The sequence below is a fragment of the Mus caroli genome, chromosome 9 (assembly GCF_900094665.2).
Source record: "Mus caroli chromosome 9, CAROLI_EIJ_v1.1, whole genome shotgun sequence".
NCBI lineage: Eukaryota > Metazoa > Chordata > Mammalia > Rodentia > Muridae > Mus > Mus caroli.
In genome coordinates, this window is record NC_034578.1 from 24,437,582 (window position 1) to 24,454,382 (window position 16,801).

Genomic DNA, 16,801 nt, shown 5'->3' on the forward strand with positions numbered 1-16,801 from the left:
CAAGATTTATCCATTGATATTCTGACTCTAACTTTTGCACTTTCATTATGTCTTCGCCTTGTGGACTCAGCCACAGCTATCCCAGCTTCCATTCAGGTCTCTCCTTCTCCTGCTTGAAGCTAATGGAGAAGACAAAGTGGGCTTGTAGAATGCCCCCCAGGGGTTTGGGATGACCACTCTGCTGGATGACCAGCATGTTATGTTAATGAGAATGAAAACCTTGCAGTTGATAACCAGGCAGTCAGAAGGGATGCTCAGAGGTGCTCCTGGTACCCCAGGGTAGCCCTGCAGCACTTTGCTTTTCCATGACTCAGATATTTTTAAACAAAGAGGCCTTTATTGGTCCCTCCAGCTCAACAGGAAGATAAAAATTCTGCTGGAAATTCCATCTTATGTTGTATTTTCATAAAAAGCAAATTATATCATATTTATCCTTTTATACTATGAATTAAATATTTACATATAGCATAATTTCATAAACATTCCCCAATGTCTATGTAGCATGGGGCACATGCTATAAATTAATTCATCACCACTCTGTCATTGTTTACTTAGGCTGTTTCCGTTGCAGTGACTAGGGTGGTAATGCTAATTTACCGTGCAGGTCAATTCGGGAAAAGAATCCCTTTTATAGGACAAAGTCATTGAAATAGAAGCCTTGAGTCCCTAGCTATGAGTCTTCTAGAATCTTGGTAGCTATTTCCAGTAACTTTCCACAGATGCAGCACACATAGATCGTGTATATGACCTTAACTTATCGGATACATATAGACATCAAATGCCAAAAAATTTGGTGAGAGACTTGATATCTCTTTCTGGCTCAGTCCAAGTTAGGTACACAATGTGCAAAGTGAACATAGCAAAGAAAAGAATTTGTGGTAGGATAGATCCAGGGAGATTATTGCACCTTTACAGTCTTAGGTTCTCTTCAGTGTTATGAGATATTTTTATACTTTCAAATTAATTAAAATATGATATACTTTAGGTCACAGGAAAGTAGCCTCTATTTATACTGATAAAGAACATTCATTTTGCAAAAATACTTAGTGCTCTTTTCTGGTGAAGATATTCACCTTGCTGATAAATGGGATGGTTTCCCACCAAACCCTTCCTGGAAACTGAGAAAGGTGATTGTAATTTAGAGCAATTACGGCAAACTATTGCACCTGTAGAACAAGAGGCCATTATCCCGGAATCTTAGATGGATTAATTAATGAATCGGCAAATAAAGCCCATGATGAATTACGAAGCACGATATCATAATAATTTTATGATAAAGCATCTCTCTGTATGATATTACATTTCAGAATAAAATAGTAATGAGCTCCTCAACATCTTAAAGGAACTCCTAAGTCCTTCGAGATAGAGGGCAGGGAAAAAGGAGGAGAGAGGGTGGAAGATGGAGGGAAAAGACATGCCTTTTTATTTTAACAGGAGGAGGACATGTTGGAAGTATAGTGGCTTGGGAGGCAAAGACACACTTTGTTTAATGCTGCACAATGCTACCGGGAAATGACATAGCTCACATCAGAATCAAGGGAAGGTACTTTAAGCGTATTTGGGCCAGCAGGATTTTAAATTCATCTTATAACCTTTTAATTTTTTTTTCTTGGGAAACTACGTGTATTCCCCTCCCCTTCACTAGCCTTCAGTTCCCAGAGCCTACGCTCCACATCAAAACTGGAAACCCTGCAAGAAGCAGGAACTGAAATTGCTTTTCAGTGGGTCCGATTTCATGCTGAGCAGGAAACGGGAGCTCAGAGATGAATTGGAAGGCCACGCTTGTCAGCGAATGAAATGTGATGAACCTCTGAGTTTTATTGACATGCGGCGGAGGAGCTGGCTACAGCGGCTGGCACACGGTCTCCTAATCCTGTGTTCTTGGGGTGGGAGTTGGACCCCGGGTGTTCTGTTAGAAAGGATACATATTTATTAGATGCTAAAACTTTAGAAGAGAGAAAAAATGTGCCCAGTGTCAGGCACTTTCACAACCAAACCTTTCTTTTATTGAAATAAATAGACAATTTCACTGCGACAGCTCTGAATGGGAGTTGCATTAAGTGTTGACCTTCCTTCTCTCCAGAGAGAAGTGGGGATCTCTGTCCGGCCCACTTGTTGGGGACGAGGATTGTGGGGCAAAGTTGGGGCACCTGTGGAACATTTTATGGGTTCTAGAAAACCAGTCTGCAGTCCTGAGGATCCTACAGTTCTGCTAATTGTATCCCTCCTCTCCTTTGCCTGGATGAAATCAATTGCAAATAACATCCAAGCTCATTGTCCTCGGTACATTTTTATGTGATATGGCTGCACTCCCAAGCCTGTCTTCCTTTCCAGGAATGGCTTCCTGATACTCTTCAATGGACACCAGCCTTCACAAGTGAGGAACTATGAAGGAAAGGCACACTGAGGCAATGTAATGCTTCCAAATTCCTTCAAATAGGTATAACCATCATAGAGCCAGAGAGATCGTACACACCCAAGGAACTCTTGATATTTGAATATTGCGACTTATAAACTAATGTGTGTGTGTGTGTGTGTGTGTGTGTGTGCCTGTACTGACAGAGCAGCTATGATGGGTTTTGACAGACATGCCAGTGACTCCAGTACAACTGGGTCGCTGCAATGTCCCCCTCCCAACACTGGTAACAACTCATAATAACTGCATCCCTGGTGCTCCTCCAAATTTTGCCTGCCGATGCTCCACTCAAGACTATCCTCTACCACAGCAGTTTACCAACTATGTTAACTCATGGAAAAATCCTTGTGATTATTTTGAACCTTGAAACTTTCAGTTTTCAAATGTGAGAAATGTACAAGCACTTGTTCTCCTCTTTTAAGGAAGAAATGATAATCAAAGGGCTAGGAAAAGAAGGAAGGGAAGATCTTTTTGCTTGTAAACATGTTTATGCATGCATGCCACATATATCACTCACACATACACATACACACTCACACACACATGCTAGTGACATGAAGTTTAATGATGTACACTGGATATAACCTCCAAGGCGCTAACCATCAACTGTCAGCTTTGTAGTCTAGACAGTCTTTCTCTGTGAGCAGGTTTCCCCTAAGGGAAGGAACCACATTATAAGTAGTCCAAGTGGCCAGTGTGAGAAGCAATGGCCTGCAACTTATTGTAAGTTGCTTGAGAAGTCTGTACCAAGGACCAGATTTGAACCCTCACATGCAGGCTTCAATTGGCAGTGCTGCAAGTTTCTGGGGGCGGGAGGGTTGCCCTGCCGCAGAGAGTGCTCTCTCAGATTCTTGCCACCCAATGTCATTTCTCTGGCTAGGTTCTTCCCATTCAGGGCTTTACAGTTGTCTGAGATAATTCTGTGTCTTTACATCAGTTTTCTTTCCTGAAGTCAATGCTTTGAGGGTTGCCTAGGACTTGAGATGAAGGAAGGGTTCGGTTGCATCTCCTGGAACACGCCATTGTGTTGACTGTCCTTTGATGAATTTTTAAGTAGTATAGCTGAGCTCTCAATCCCCTCTTAAGCACATAGCATCCCACTGTCCCCCTCTTTGTCATGTGTGTTGAGTAGGTTAGATTGAGCTTGTGGCTCAGCCACTTCCATCCCTTATTCTTCAGTCTCCTCCCCAAATCCCACTATAGGGGAAAGTCCCCCTATTATCATGCTTTGTTCTGAGTCTTCAGGCTTCTTCTGAGTCTCCTCATCTGTCTTTCCTACTTCTTGATTCTTTTTAGAATAACTGCTAACAACATTTGGTAGCTGGGAAAGAGCTTTTGGATGCTTTTACCCTTCTAACCAGGATGCAGACACAGATGGCATGGGAAGTGCCCATGTCATCGTCTTCTTTGTCCTCTATGCCAGGTAGCTTGTCCATAACACGGTCATTTACTTATTGATTATTTTTCTGAGGAGACTATTCCTTCCTTCAGGAAGTTTATGCCAAAATAAAACCCAAGATCCCTAAAGTATAGTCCTGCCACCCATGAACACATCAACTTCATTCACTGAAGGGAAAGCCACCCCAATCACAATGGGGATAGCATGTTGTCTTGGTGTGGGTAAGATGGACCACTTTTGTGTCATTATATGCTGCAGGGTTTGCCTTGAAATGAAGGTACTTACAGATGTATTTCTTACAACATTGCCTGATCATTGAATGACACATGACAGTATGTATACCTGTATCACATTACCGTTAGTCAGTGGTCTTTTTTCTAAAACTGGGAAAATAAAGTTCTTCACAATAGAACTTTTTCATATCTCAGTTCCCACCCACATCCCATGTAATACATGTTTATCAAAACAGTTTTTGGATACCAGTTTACTTCAGCCTTGGATACTCTCTCTTACCTTCATGTGCTCTTAGAGTATGAATAGGGAATGTTTATGAGATTGCTGGCTATATTACAGATATTTAGTAAACATAAACATTCATTTCTTAATTGAGATAATATCATATGGTAATTTATTTAAATATATCCATGTATCTTATTAAAGTGATCCTGTGTTAAAAGTAATGGAGCTGGAGGCAAGCACCATTGATAAATGCTCATAGTGGTGGGCAAAACGTTAATGAAACAGAGCATTTGCATAGCTTCAAAGTATCTTCTCCTGGTGTTTGTTAATAATTTTTTGTTTGGTTCTATGGATTGAACCTTAGGTCTTTTTTTATCTAAGCTCATCCTTTAATGCCAAGCTATACCCCTAGTCCATTGAGTTGCTTTTAATGATCATAAAATTTTGGATGTCCTTCTTTTGGAAGGAACTTAATTCATCTTCTTTATAGTCAGACTTTATATTCAGTCACTCTGACCAATTGAATGAAGCATGAAAAGTGAAGAGACAGATAACTTCATAAAGTACAGAAACATGGCAGATGTCATAGGAGCCAAGACACCAGCCTGCACTTCACAGAGTTATGTGAGCTCATGTCGACTTTGATGAGATGGAGCAAGGACAAAGCTCTGCTCTGTGCTTCCTGAATCTGATCATGAGAAAATATCAAATAGACCAGGGGCTCACTACAGAATACTTTGACTGTTATTTCAAAATCAAGAATGACAAAGACCAAAATCTTTCTACAGACTTGAAAATCTTTAGTACCTAAATGCAATGTCATGGAGAGGAGTGCCAAAGCTGGGGAATCTGGAGAATGCTGGCAGTTGAGTTAACAGTACAATTCCCACGTTATTGTATTACTTTTGATTATTAGACTATGGCTATTTAATGTTATGTCAAGACTATACAAGAATATTTTATATCATTGCATAGCTTCACTAAGTCTAAAAGAAGCTCAAAGCAAAAAGCATTAGTTTGGTTTGGTTTAGTTTGGTTTGATTTGGTTTGGTTTGGTTTGGTTTGGTTTTTCTAAATAGGATACCATAGTGGAGAAAGATCCTGCTTGGCTGGATTTCCTTTGTTTCATAAACCATACTGGATGCTGGTTTGCTTTCATTAGACAAAGCAGAGATATTTTATACATGTATGTGAAGTCATTGGGTGATATACCATAGGGTATAGTTGGATATTTCTCTAAGTTAGAGCACACCTTGTTAGGGAACTCCAAAGTAAAAAGACTGTAAGTTTATTAAATATTTGCCTTCCTTCTCTCAAGGAAAGTAAAATCATACAACCTACAGCATTTGATCAAAAGCTGATGAAGCCTGTCATTCCACTTAAACACGCAAATGTGAAGTCAGACATAAGTGAAATATACCAGACTCAGGCAAATATTATGCTTTTCTCATTTGTAGAGTAATTACCTAAATGCATATGTATATATACACATGCACATATCCATGGGTTCATGTTGATCTGACAGTAGAGAGAGAACTATGAGAAGAGCATAAAGATCTTAAAGGAAGAAGAAGAGGGAAAAGAGAAAATGATGGGATTCATGTGACATGAAAGCAAAAATGAGGATGATTTGGAACGAGCTTGGGAAGGAAGAAGAGGTCAGGGAAGTGGGATAGGCACTAGTGCAGGGTTTGTTACTTTGCATACTAATTTTAAAAATTAATTTAAAAATAAAGCATTTAAGGCACCTCCTTTTATATCTTTAATCTTCTAAGCACAATCTGGATATACAGAAAAATTACTCATTTTGTGAAATTTTTAGAACAATATGAAATTGCCCTATTTTAGTTGAGTGACACATTTCCTATCATCCTTTCCTCTGATTCATGAATTCTCAGCACTTAAGAGGATGAAAATACATATTCATCTTCTCTAATTTCTCTGTTGTCAGAGTCTGAGTCAATCACTTCTCCTATAACACCCACAGGTTAAGAAAGATCCAGGTGAATTTTACCTGTATCCCAACTTAACCCGGTTCTTATTCATTTGTTTAATCAGACTTAAGTATAATGTAATACTGATGGCCAGGCTTCATCACAAATTGTGCCATAAAGAGAAATACCTATGTGTATGAACAAGAATTTCTTTCTATTATTTAGGATGCTATTATCTAAAACTACATGCCTTTACACTGGAGGAATTGCAAAGGAAAAAAAAAAAAAAAAGAATGGCACCTACTGGATTCTGGGAAGAAGGATGTTAATTCCTGTAGGTGAAATCATTAACTGGGTGATCATCAGGACCATATAGGCCACAGATTTATAACTTCAGAGTCAGAAGGATCAGAAATGCTTTGGTCTAGTGAGGCAGGGTGGGAACCACTTTCCAGTGTTTCTGGCATAGACTCATTCGCCACTCATTAGTGCTCATAGCAGGAATACAGGATAAATAAGTGTTTCGGGATGTGAACACAACCCATCCATCATGGTGCATTTCCATGGTTGATTTTAGTGAAAGATGAACTTGCAATTTCTCTCATCTCAGAAATTCTACCTAGTGATTTTACTTATCTCTTCAGAATAAATCTCTTTTGCATGACAGCCTTTTATTGGTATGAACAGAACTGTCATATCTACCCCAGGTCAAATGTTCCCAGGCTTAATATAGTTCTTTCATGAATTCCTTTATTACATGGTTAGTAGAAATATTCACATTTATTAATATTCCTCTTTAAGGGAGATGCTCAGAGCTGGGTACATTCTGAGTCATCTTCCATTAGTGTGCAGTATGTTTGTACACATTAGAATTAAAAGAGGCCCACAACCAATTTATATACAGGGCTAGACTGTAGCATGTGCTACAAATGGCTACCTTCTATTAATTGACCCTAATTTAGGAAATAAGCCCTCCCATTGGTCAAAACACAATGTCTTCAAACCATTTCTTATTCTAGGTGAATGATGTAATGTTGTCACTGTGCATGGAGTCCTCATTAGTGAGATGTAGATTTGTTCTTGACAGGATGGGGATCATAGAGAAGTTCTAACCAGTACAAGTTGCTAGAGTGAATAAAGTATCAGACCTGAAGGGCTAAGCAGAATGCTGGCAGGAATGAGGCAGCCAATGTCCCACTTCTTTCCCTCCTTCCTTAGTGTTTCTGTGAAGAGAAGTAATGCCATACATTCCCTGATCTCCCACAGCCTTTTCTTGTTACCATCTGGATAAACCATTCCACTGGGCTTTGGTTCTGAGGCTCATTGCTACAGTTGAACAAATTGCTGCACCCATGTCCTCTCCTACAAAAAGTATCATCTATTCCATTTGCTCTGTCAACTTTCTGCAGTCAGTTCTCCCTCAGAACTCCCCTGATCCTTTTACCTGTAGAAACAGTATCTGACTATTTTATCATCTGGCTATTTCAATTAAATTACATTAAGAAAGCATACAGTAAGGTTAAAAATGATCACTATATCAGTCCAACTTTCTACCATCCCCAGAAGGTTAATTGAAAGGCGGCCATCTTGGCGACGTTTAGACAAATGAGGATAATTATGTGGTCTCCAGCTCTTTGCGAGGTTAATTGCTTAGATGTATGAAGCCTTGAAGAACAAAGAAAGAATAAATCAGAAACAGGAATATGATCTGATCATATAATACTGTATGTTCATGTACAACTCAAACAAATAAATCCCTAATTAGAAGAACTTGCTCACTCGCATGGATGCATGGCCAGTTTAGTAGGATCAGACAACCAGACATCCCAAATCCATACACCCTAATCAGGCCTCAGAGAGAGAGGGGCTAACAATGTAAAGATACAAGGTGATCAACAGTTGATCAGGGGTGGGGAGCAGGCTTGGATAACAGAAGCTTATAGCATTGTGTCAATGTGTTCAAGTGAACGTTGATCTTTTTCCTCAAAATCATCCCCTACCCCACCTTTCTTCCAGCAGCACACCTTTGAACATCTAAGGAGCATGTAACGGTACCATAAACATAATAGCTCTAGAAAGCAGAGAAGAAACAGGAACTCTGGTACAATATCTCTGTCCACTTCTGCTGTGAGAAGAAAAAGACTACCAGTCTGAAAGTTGTGAAAGTCATTGACTCTTGTTCAGTGATTCTCAACCTTCTTAAACCTGGGAAATATTAGCACATTTCCTTATGTTGCATTGACCCCAACCATAAAATTATGCTGTAGCTACTTATTAACTCTAGTATTGATCCGTCATGAATCATAACGTAAATATCTGATATGCAGTATACCTGTTATGTGATCCTCAAGGGGTCAAAACCCACAGGTTGAGAACCACACTTCTTACAATACACTCAACTTTAGGGCTTTGCTTTTTCCCTAGTTATTGTAAGCACATGATAAAGCAAGCAGACCTTGGAGTTATTTTTCAGCCAGTTCTATTTGTTACCACTTATATGATGAAGCTCTGCACAGGGGACCCGCTGTTTTACCTGCCTCCTCCTTTCCACTTCCCCACCTCTGCCGGCTGAACATTAACTTCCACTGAGTTAACCTTCTGTCTGTAACTGTATTTCCCGTTAGTGCGTTAGTTTCTCCATAAATTCTAAAGGTTTAAAGTCAGCAAAGAGAATTTACATCAGAACTTTGTAAGTGGGGCTTTCTGTGGAATAACTTTACTTCTCAATAGCTAGTGTACAACTCTCTCTCAGCCATTTGAATTGAAATGTTGTTACCATCCAGGTCAAATGGATTGTTCTTTCTTTCTCCATTAATTGCTCAAATTTATTCTACATTTGAGCTTGCTTCATTGCTTTGACCTTAATTTCTCCATCTGACCTGCTTATTCATAGTTTCTAAACAATTCTACTTGCTTTGGCTCAGAAAATAAACACACGTATCTCCTACCATTTGATTATTTATTTTAGTATTATTGGCTAAGAGGGTTGTTTTATAATTGCATGGGAATCTGGGAAGATAATTTGGGGGCTAGAGATGTAGTTTATGGAAACTACATTCTGAGAACTCAAGTGTGCCTAGAGTCACCAAACTCAATAGCCTAAAGAAAATTTTGTGGAGGTGTGTTTTGAAAAGCTGTTGTCAGGCTAGAGAGCTGGCTCAGGGGTTAACAGCAATTGTTGCTAATATAGAGGATCTAGATTTGACTCCCAGCCCCCACATAATGACTATCTGTAACTCCAGACTGAGTGATCCAAAGCCCTCTTCTGACCTTCAAGGGTACCAGATGCACACATATACACACAGGCAAAACATTCATACAAGTAAAATAGATAAATTTGAAAAATATTGGTAAAGAAGAGAAAAGCTATCTACTCTGAATAATCATAGCTAGGCCTTCAGAGGTGGATCCAAGGTCATACTTGGCCAGAAATGATTTTATTTACTCTTTGAGAATTTCATACGATACATTTTAATCATATTTGCTACCTTCACCTAACTCATATAAGATTCTCCCCCAGCTTTCTACTCATTCAATTTCATGTTCTTTCTTTCCCTAAAAAACAAACCAACAAATAAAACGGTCAGCCAGTTTGGGTTAGACTGGCTAACTCTTAGCATGAGGCCTGTGCTAAACTGTGATTGATAATTGATATACTCTGTGATCCTTCCTGGATATTATTTTCTCTTTCTCAGCAGTTGTCACTTGTAAACAGCTTCTTGGCTAGGAATAGGATTCTGTGTCCATGACCCTTTCTCTCACCTGGGATTTTGCCTGTCATGAGCTTATACAGACCTTGTACATGCTGTCATATTCTCAGTGAATTCATATATGCATTTGCCTTGTTGTATATAGAATACAATTTCTACCACCTCTGGTTCTTACAGTCTTTCTCCACTCTTTTCCACATATATCCCCGAGCCTTCAGAGGAGAGGTATGGTATAGTTATCCCATTTAGTCCTTAGCATTTTAAGTCTCTTTTTCTTTACATATTAGAAAGTTGTGTGCTTCACTGTTAATTGCCATCTACTGCAAGAAAAACGTCTCTGATGAGGCTTACGTGAGAGATCCTGATCTATGGGTTATATAATGACATATAACTATGTCATTAGAAGCTATTTTATTGCTTTGCTCATTTAAGTGAATAAGTAGTAGTTTTTTTTACCCCAAGTCCACGAAGTGTCCAGTCTGAATTCTTGGCCTCATTGGCAGTGTCAGGTATGGGTTACATATTGTGAGCCTTAAATCCAATTAAATGGTGGTTTGCTACTCCAACAGCACTGATAACTTTATTGTTTCAATGGCCATATCTTGATGGCAGGTTATTAATTGTAGTTCACAGGGTTTGTAGCTGGGTGAGGTTGACAATTACTTTTCTCCTCTAGTAGTGTGTATAACATATTCCAACATTATGAACACTAGCCAGTAGGAATAAAACTTCCATGTGAGTACCAGATAGGTTTCGCCATGTTCTATGCCATAAGTATGAGTAGTTTTCAGAAACGCGTTCTTATTTTTTAGTTCTGGTGCATGGCCAATAGCATTGGAAGTGGCTTGTTATGCCATGGGAAGAGGTATACAAAGTCCTCCAACACTTGTTTTTGTCTTTTGGTTCAATGCTAGAGTCAACTTACTAAAGGTATTTTGAGGGTTTTCACCAGCTTCTGGGCACATTGATTTCCAGGCATCCCATGCTCTTGTTGGGCTGTTTCCATTATCCCTGTTTTAATAACATCATACTTTGATCCCCAGTTATCACCTTGTCTATAGTCTTATTTAATGCTAGTAAGACTATTTCTTGGTTTTAACATGTATTTTTTCTTTATTAGTATATCCTCAGCTTGTTCAGAATATCTAAAATAATAAGGACAATTGATTCCTTTATTATACAACCTTTGTGAGGGCTGTTTGTTTTCACTTTAATTTTTGGTTCTTTCATTGACATAGAAATTTAGTTGTACCCTAAGGGTTCATTATGGAAAAGATTTTCTGACACAAAACCAGCTCATATGTTCCTAACTTCTACAGATCTATGATCCTGGGTGCTTCATATAAATTTGGTATCCAGGATCACACAGTTTTGATATAATACTCTCCATACCAACTCAATTCTAGTGAACCATGACACTACACTGAACCAGGTTTATACTCATCTGTGCAGATCTCATTGCCCAGCTTCACTCATCATCAGCTCCTATCATACTCTCAGGCTAAGGAGTAACAGGTTGGCTTCCCTGAATTCAGGTGAGATCTAAGCTCTAAGTTCATCACAATGAACAAGTGCTCAAGCACTATCTCAGAAGACCCTAGTTCCATGTTGATCTATATAAACCCACCTATTAGACACACTTGTTTATAGTCAGGGGAACTGAAGCAGGTTATGTAAGATCTCTAGTTTCAAGCTGACCTGCAGAACCTGAAGCTAACCTACATAGATCTTTGTACAAGTGGACTGCTAAAGGGGTTTTCTCTTAAGGGATGTTTGTAAATATTGGAAGAAACTAGTTCATCTACTCTACACCCATCAGTGTAAAGCCACAAGGGAACATGATACAATCAAAGGAAAAACATTGCACTTGCAAGTGATTCTGAAAAATAGAAACCTGTGAGCCATTTGGGATAAGACTCAACTTAATAAACTAGAATAGATAAACAACTACATAAACATCTTAAAGAAGTTTAATATACTGCCAAGAACACAGATAAACACCTGAATAGCCTAAAAAAATTACATGAACAAAATAAAAATTCAACAAAAGTTCAGGAGCTATATAAAAAAACTGAATATGCATTCTGGATATTTAGAATTCAATTGCTGAAATTAAAAATTATTTTGTAAGCATTTTCATAATAGATTCAAGCAGAGGAAATAACCAGTAATCTTAAAAGCAGGTCATTTGAAAAGCCTCAGTTACAGGAACTAAAAGAAATAATGAATGAAGATACCTGGAGTATTTATTAGAACAACAAGCAAACCATAGAGATTCTCTTCAATTTATAAAGAAGATATGTACCTAACAACCCATCACCATAGTTTAAAAGCAGGTCAGAATTGAGCCTACTATAGCTAACATATTGAGCATCATAGCTTAGGAATGGAGCACAGTACAGTGTAGAGTTTTAGCTCATCACTCACATGACTGTGTGCCTGATGACTGATAGCTGTGGATGGTTGCTTCTGCCTATCATTATAGAAGACTAGTTCTGAATACCACACTGTTTATGAAAGGAACCAAAGATCATAATTAAGTTAAAGGGTTCTAGGGGAAAGTTGGGGGTCCGTATGACCCAGATGCATCATTTACATGTATGAATTATCAAAGAATAAACAAAAGATATTACATTTTTAAAATACAACATAAAAATTCTGCTGAATGCATACTTTTACACCCTCCTAAAATAAAATAAAATTTTAAGCTAAGCCTCTGTAAGCTGGAAGTGATCTGTATCTGTTCTGTATGTTTTCCAGAAGAAACAAAGAAAGAGAAAAACAGTAGAACACACATTCAAACACCAAACATGGGGCAAAGTCTGTAACCCTGGAGAGGGGAGTGAATATCTATCTTGATGAAGACAAAAACATTTAATAACTCTAAACACACATTAAGACACATATTAATTAGCCTTTCCAAACACAAGCCCAAAGGAAATTTTGAAAACAGCAAGAAAGAAGGAAGTTGATGACATAGAAAGAAACCCCATTTCTATAAAATTAGAGGTAAAAATTGATAGTTTTATTTCATGAAATGGTGTAATGATATATTCAAAAGTGCTATAAGAATGAAATCGTGGAATAAGAAAATTATATTTAGCAAAACTGTCTTTGGGGATGCAGGAGAAGTAAAGATTTTCCATAAAAAAATTTAAAAACAGAATTATTATCAATAGATTTTAAAGAAAGAAATGTTAAAGAAATTTCAGGTTAAAAATCTAAAATTTCTAAATAACAAAAGTGCATAGAATTCTACTGAATACTGATTTAGACAAATTTCAAATGCTACAATAATTGTGCCAGGATGGGGGGGGATACCCAGGGGCGACCCTACCCACTCAAAATAGAGGGTGAATGAGGAGGGGGAAGGATAGTGGGAGGGGGTGACTGGGAGAGAGCAGTGAGCAGGATGTAAAGAGAATAAGTAAAAAAATAGAAATAAATGAAAAATGTAACTATAGCTATAATAAGTTGATGAAAACAGTTTGATAAATACCATATAGTTATATAAATTTATCTACATCATAAATTATGGTAGAAAAAGTTAATACATATAGATTTGCGAAGTTGAGGATATTGTCAACTTCAAGTAGAATGTAGTAAGTATTAGAATATTATGAAAGCCAACAGTAGCCACAAAAAAAAAAAAAAAAGATAGTGGGTACAACAGAAAAGGTAAAAACATTAGACTACATTGCTATGCACATGGATATACAAACAGACGTAAATCATAAATCAACACATTACAAAAGAAAATCCTAAATGAGAATAAAGGAACTATAAATCAGTCAAAAAGCAATTAAAATATCAGTAAGAAATTACTGCAAACAGTTTAATCTAGTATAAAATGATTCTCAAATACATCAATCAAAAGCCATGGAATAGCTGGTAGATAACAACAAAAATAAGAAAATAAACCAAGTGAATGCTACTCATAAGATAGCTATGTAGTGTGATACTTGAGCTCTAAGTGAAGATATGGAAATATGCATTTCATGTTAATAGTAGCCAAAAGGAAGAGAAAGTACCCATACTTCTACCAAATAAAATGGACTTTAAATTAAAATAAACTAATTCAAAAAATAATGATGGTCAGAATCTACTGACAAGGGGATCAATTCATCAATTGTAAACTTGTGTGCACCTGGCATTTAGCAATATAAATATCTTAACCAATTATTAACACCACAATAATTGTAAAAAGCTTCTGTGTGCTATTTAAAACAGGACAGAGATTCAAGTGCAGACCATTTTATTTAACAAACAGAATATACAATTCCTTTTTTAAAATTTTATTTCTTGATAGTAATCTCTGGATAGTATCTGGAGATTCTCCAGGATAAATAATCTGTTAGCCTTATCAAATAGCAAATTTAACAGGATCAAAATGTGAACTATTTTTACTAAAATAATTGATAGAAGGAAAATTAGAAAATTCCCAGATATATAGAAGCTTTGAAGTATACAGATAAAGAGTCTAGGTATGCATAACAGACTAAAACTCTACATGGACGCTCTGACAACAAGGCCTGAAACATTAATTAAGCAAGAGTGAAGAAATATGGTGCAAGATACTTAAAATACATTTATACTATGCAAATTTAAGCAGAAAGTTTCATATGGACATGCTTAAATCCTGGAAATATCCAACAAAGAGTATATAACACAAAAACTTGTGTGCTGCAATGAGAGTGATTTGAAAAAGATATATTTCTTTTATCATTTTATATGAACCTGTCTATAGTTTTGTTTTTGTTTTGTTGTTGTTGTTGTTGTTGTTGTTTTTTAATGGGAAGTACACGTGAGCATGACTAGAGGTTTCCTTTTAGATGCTATTTAGAGATAGGATTTTTTTTTCCTTAGAATTTGAACTTTCATAACAGTACATCTGAACTCAGCTCACTTTCCCTGGTGCTCAGTTGATAAGCTCATTTTAGATTTGCCTGTAGCCTTTTTTCCTGTATTATCTACCTCCTCCATCCTCATCCTTTAACATCCATGAGGAAAGGCTGGCCGTATAGATTGGTTTTGTCTGAGTGTGCAAATGCAGCTCTTATAGCATTGATTATGGACCAAGGATGTGTTCTAACTCTATGTCTTATATTAACTTATTTATCTTTAGACAACTCCCAGGAAGTAGGCACTAGTGTTATTCAGTTTTCACATAAGATAAATTAAGGCACATGAAATTAAGAATAAGCTACGAGGCAACCACAGTGTTCTGAGCCAAGAAGTTTAGCTCTATAGTAACCCACCTCAATAACTGCTTTCCCAAATATCAGTTATTATCTTTATGTTGTGGTTCCAGGAGTTGCTCTACTTGACTTTGTCACACATTACTTTTATAACATTCCCTAATAGTTTTTGTTACATAGGTTTGCTGTTTTCAGCAATGGGCATGTTTTCATATTACCTTACTTTTATTTTATTATCTTAAATTTCTCAGAGTGAAAGCCAGAGATGCTTAATAGACAAATATCCTCCCTTCCCACCATTTCTTCTGAAGCAAGTTCTTCTTTTTATTTTAGCCTTTGACAATGTTACTGGCTTTCCAGAATGGCTGGAACTCCAGGATTAGTAGTTAGGACAAGCAGATCCTGAGAAATCTCTGCCCACCCATCCTGACCTAAACAGAAAGCTTTAGATTCTGGAAGAGACCCTGTCTCAAGGTAGACATCCTGTCCCGGCTTCTGCATACCTGTGTGTGGGTGCTGGCATGTGAACACTCACATGCATGTACTACTCAAATATATACATACACACTTCCTATACACCACCCATACACATAAAAATAATTGCTATCTTTGGGTAATTGTTACTTCCATGTAGCAAAGGACTGTGATAAAATTTCACTGAATGCTTCCTCTGTTACTATTGGTGTGGACTCTGCCCAGTGGACTTCTCCCACAAAATTAAGATTTTGCTTACTGATCGGGCTTACTGATAGGGTTGTCACATGAGACACTAAAGACTACGAACTGGATTTCAGGATTTCATATCCTCAAATGCAAGAGCCAAGTGAACTTCCTGGTAGTTTATTTAACGGTAAAAGAGGATGGTTTGCAATTTTCTTTTTGCTTGGATTTTACTACTGACCAGTAGTGTCCTGCATGCCAAAGTTAAAAGAAGGCTTGGGTAACAGTTGATTTGTGGGTCCACTTGTACTTTCCTGACCTAACATCATCTTCACTTCCTATTTTCCTCCATGTCTCTGGCTTCCAGTTCAAACTGCTCTGGAATTCTGTTTAGTCAGTTCACATATATTCTATAATATTATCTTGGGGTGTGGCTGCTCCCTTTCCATATTTGCAAGATCTTATTGAACATCCTGGTCTCCCACATTTCTGTCTCTTGTGCTTGCTGGTATTCTGTCCCTGTGCCTTTTATTCCCATTCTGCCTTTCTGCCACCTCATTAGCATTTCAGGAAGGAGAAAGACTGATGTATGTACTGGCTGATATCTCCTGATTCAAGGTCTCCCGGTTTGTTTGAGAAGTAGATTTCCCTCATCCTATGTGTCATTAAATGTGCATTCAGATCTACCAACTGCACTCTCCACGTGTCAGCTACGCCTAACTTAGACTAATGAAGCTATTCAGTGCCTTCAAGAAAGCTCTCAGCATCTATCTCCTTCAAATAAGGTATCCTTCGGAATGAGTTATATAGGCTCTTGGAGTCTCAAGCTCCCTCATATGCTGGTTCATTGCACCCTTTAAATTACATGCTTCTTTTTTATAATACTCATGCTTTTATATTGCTGCTTCTCATTTTCGTTCTTTCTTTCTCTCTCTCTCTTTCTTTCTTCCTTTCTTTCTTCCTTTCTTTTTTCCTTCCTTCCTTCCTTCCTTCCTTTCTTTCTTTCTTTCTTTCTTTCTTTCTTT

At 37.6% G+C, this 16,801-nt stretch overlaps 1 protein-coding gene across 5 annotated transcripts in view; it reads left to right on the forward strand.

Moving 5' to 3' along the window:
• Positions 1-16,801, forward strand: part of Opcml (opioid binding protein/cell adhesion molecule like) — a 1,139,977-nt gene that overhangs the window by 835,434 nt on the left and 287,742 nt on the right. The window lies entirely within an intron of this gene.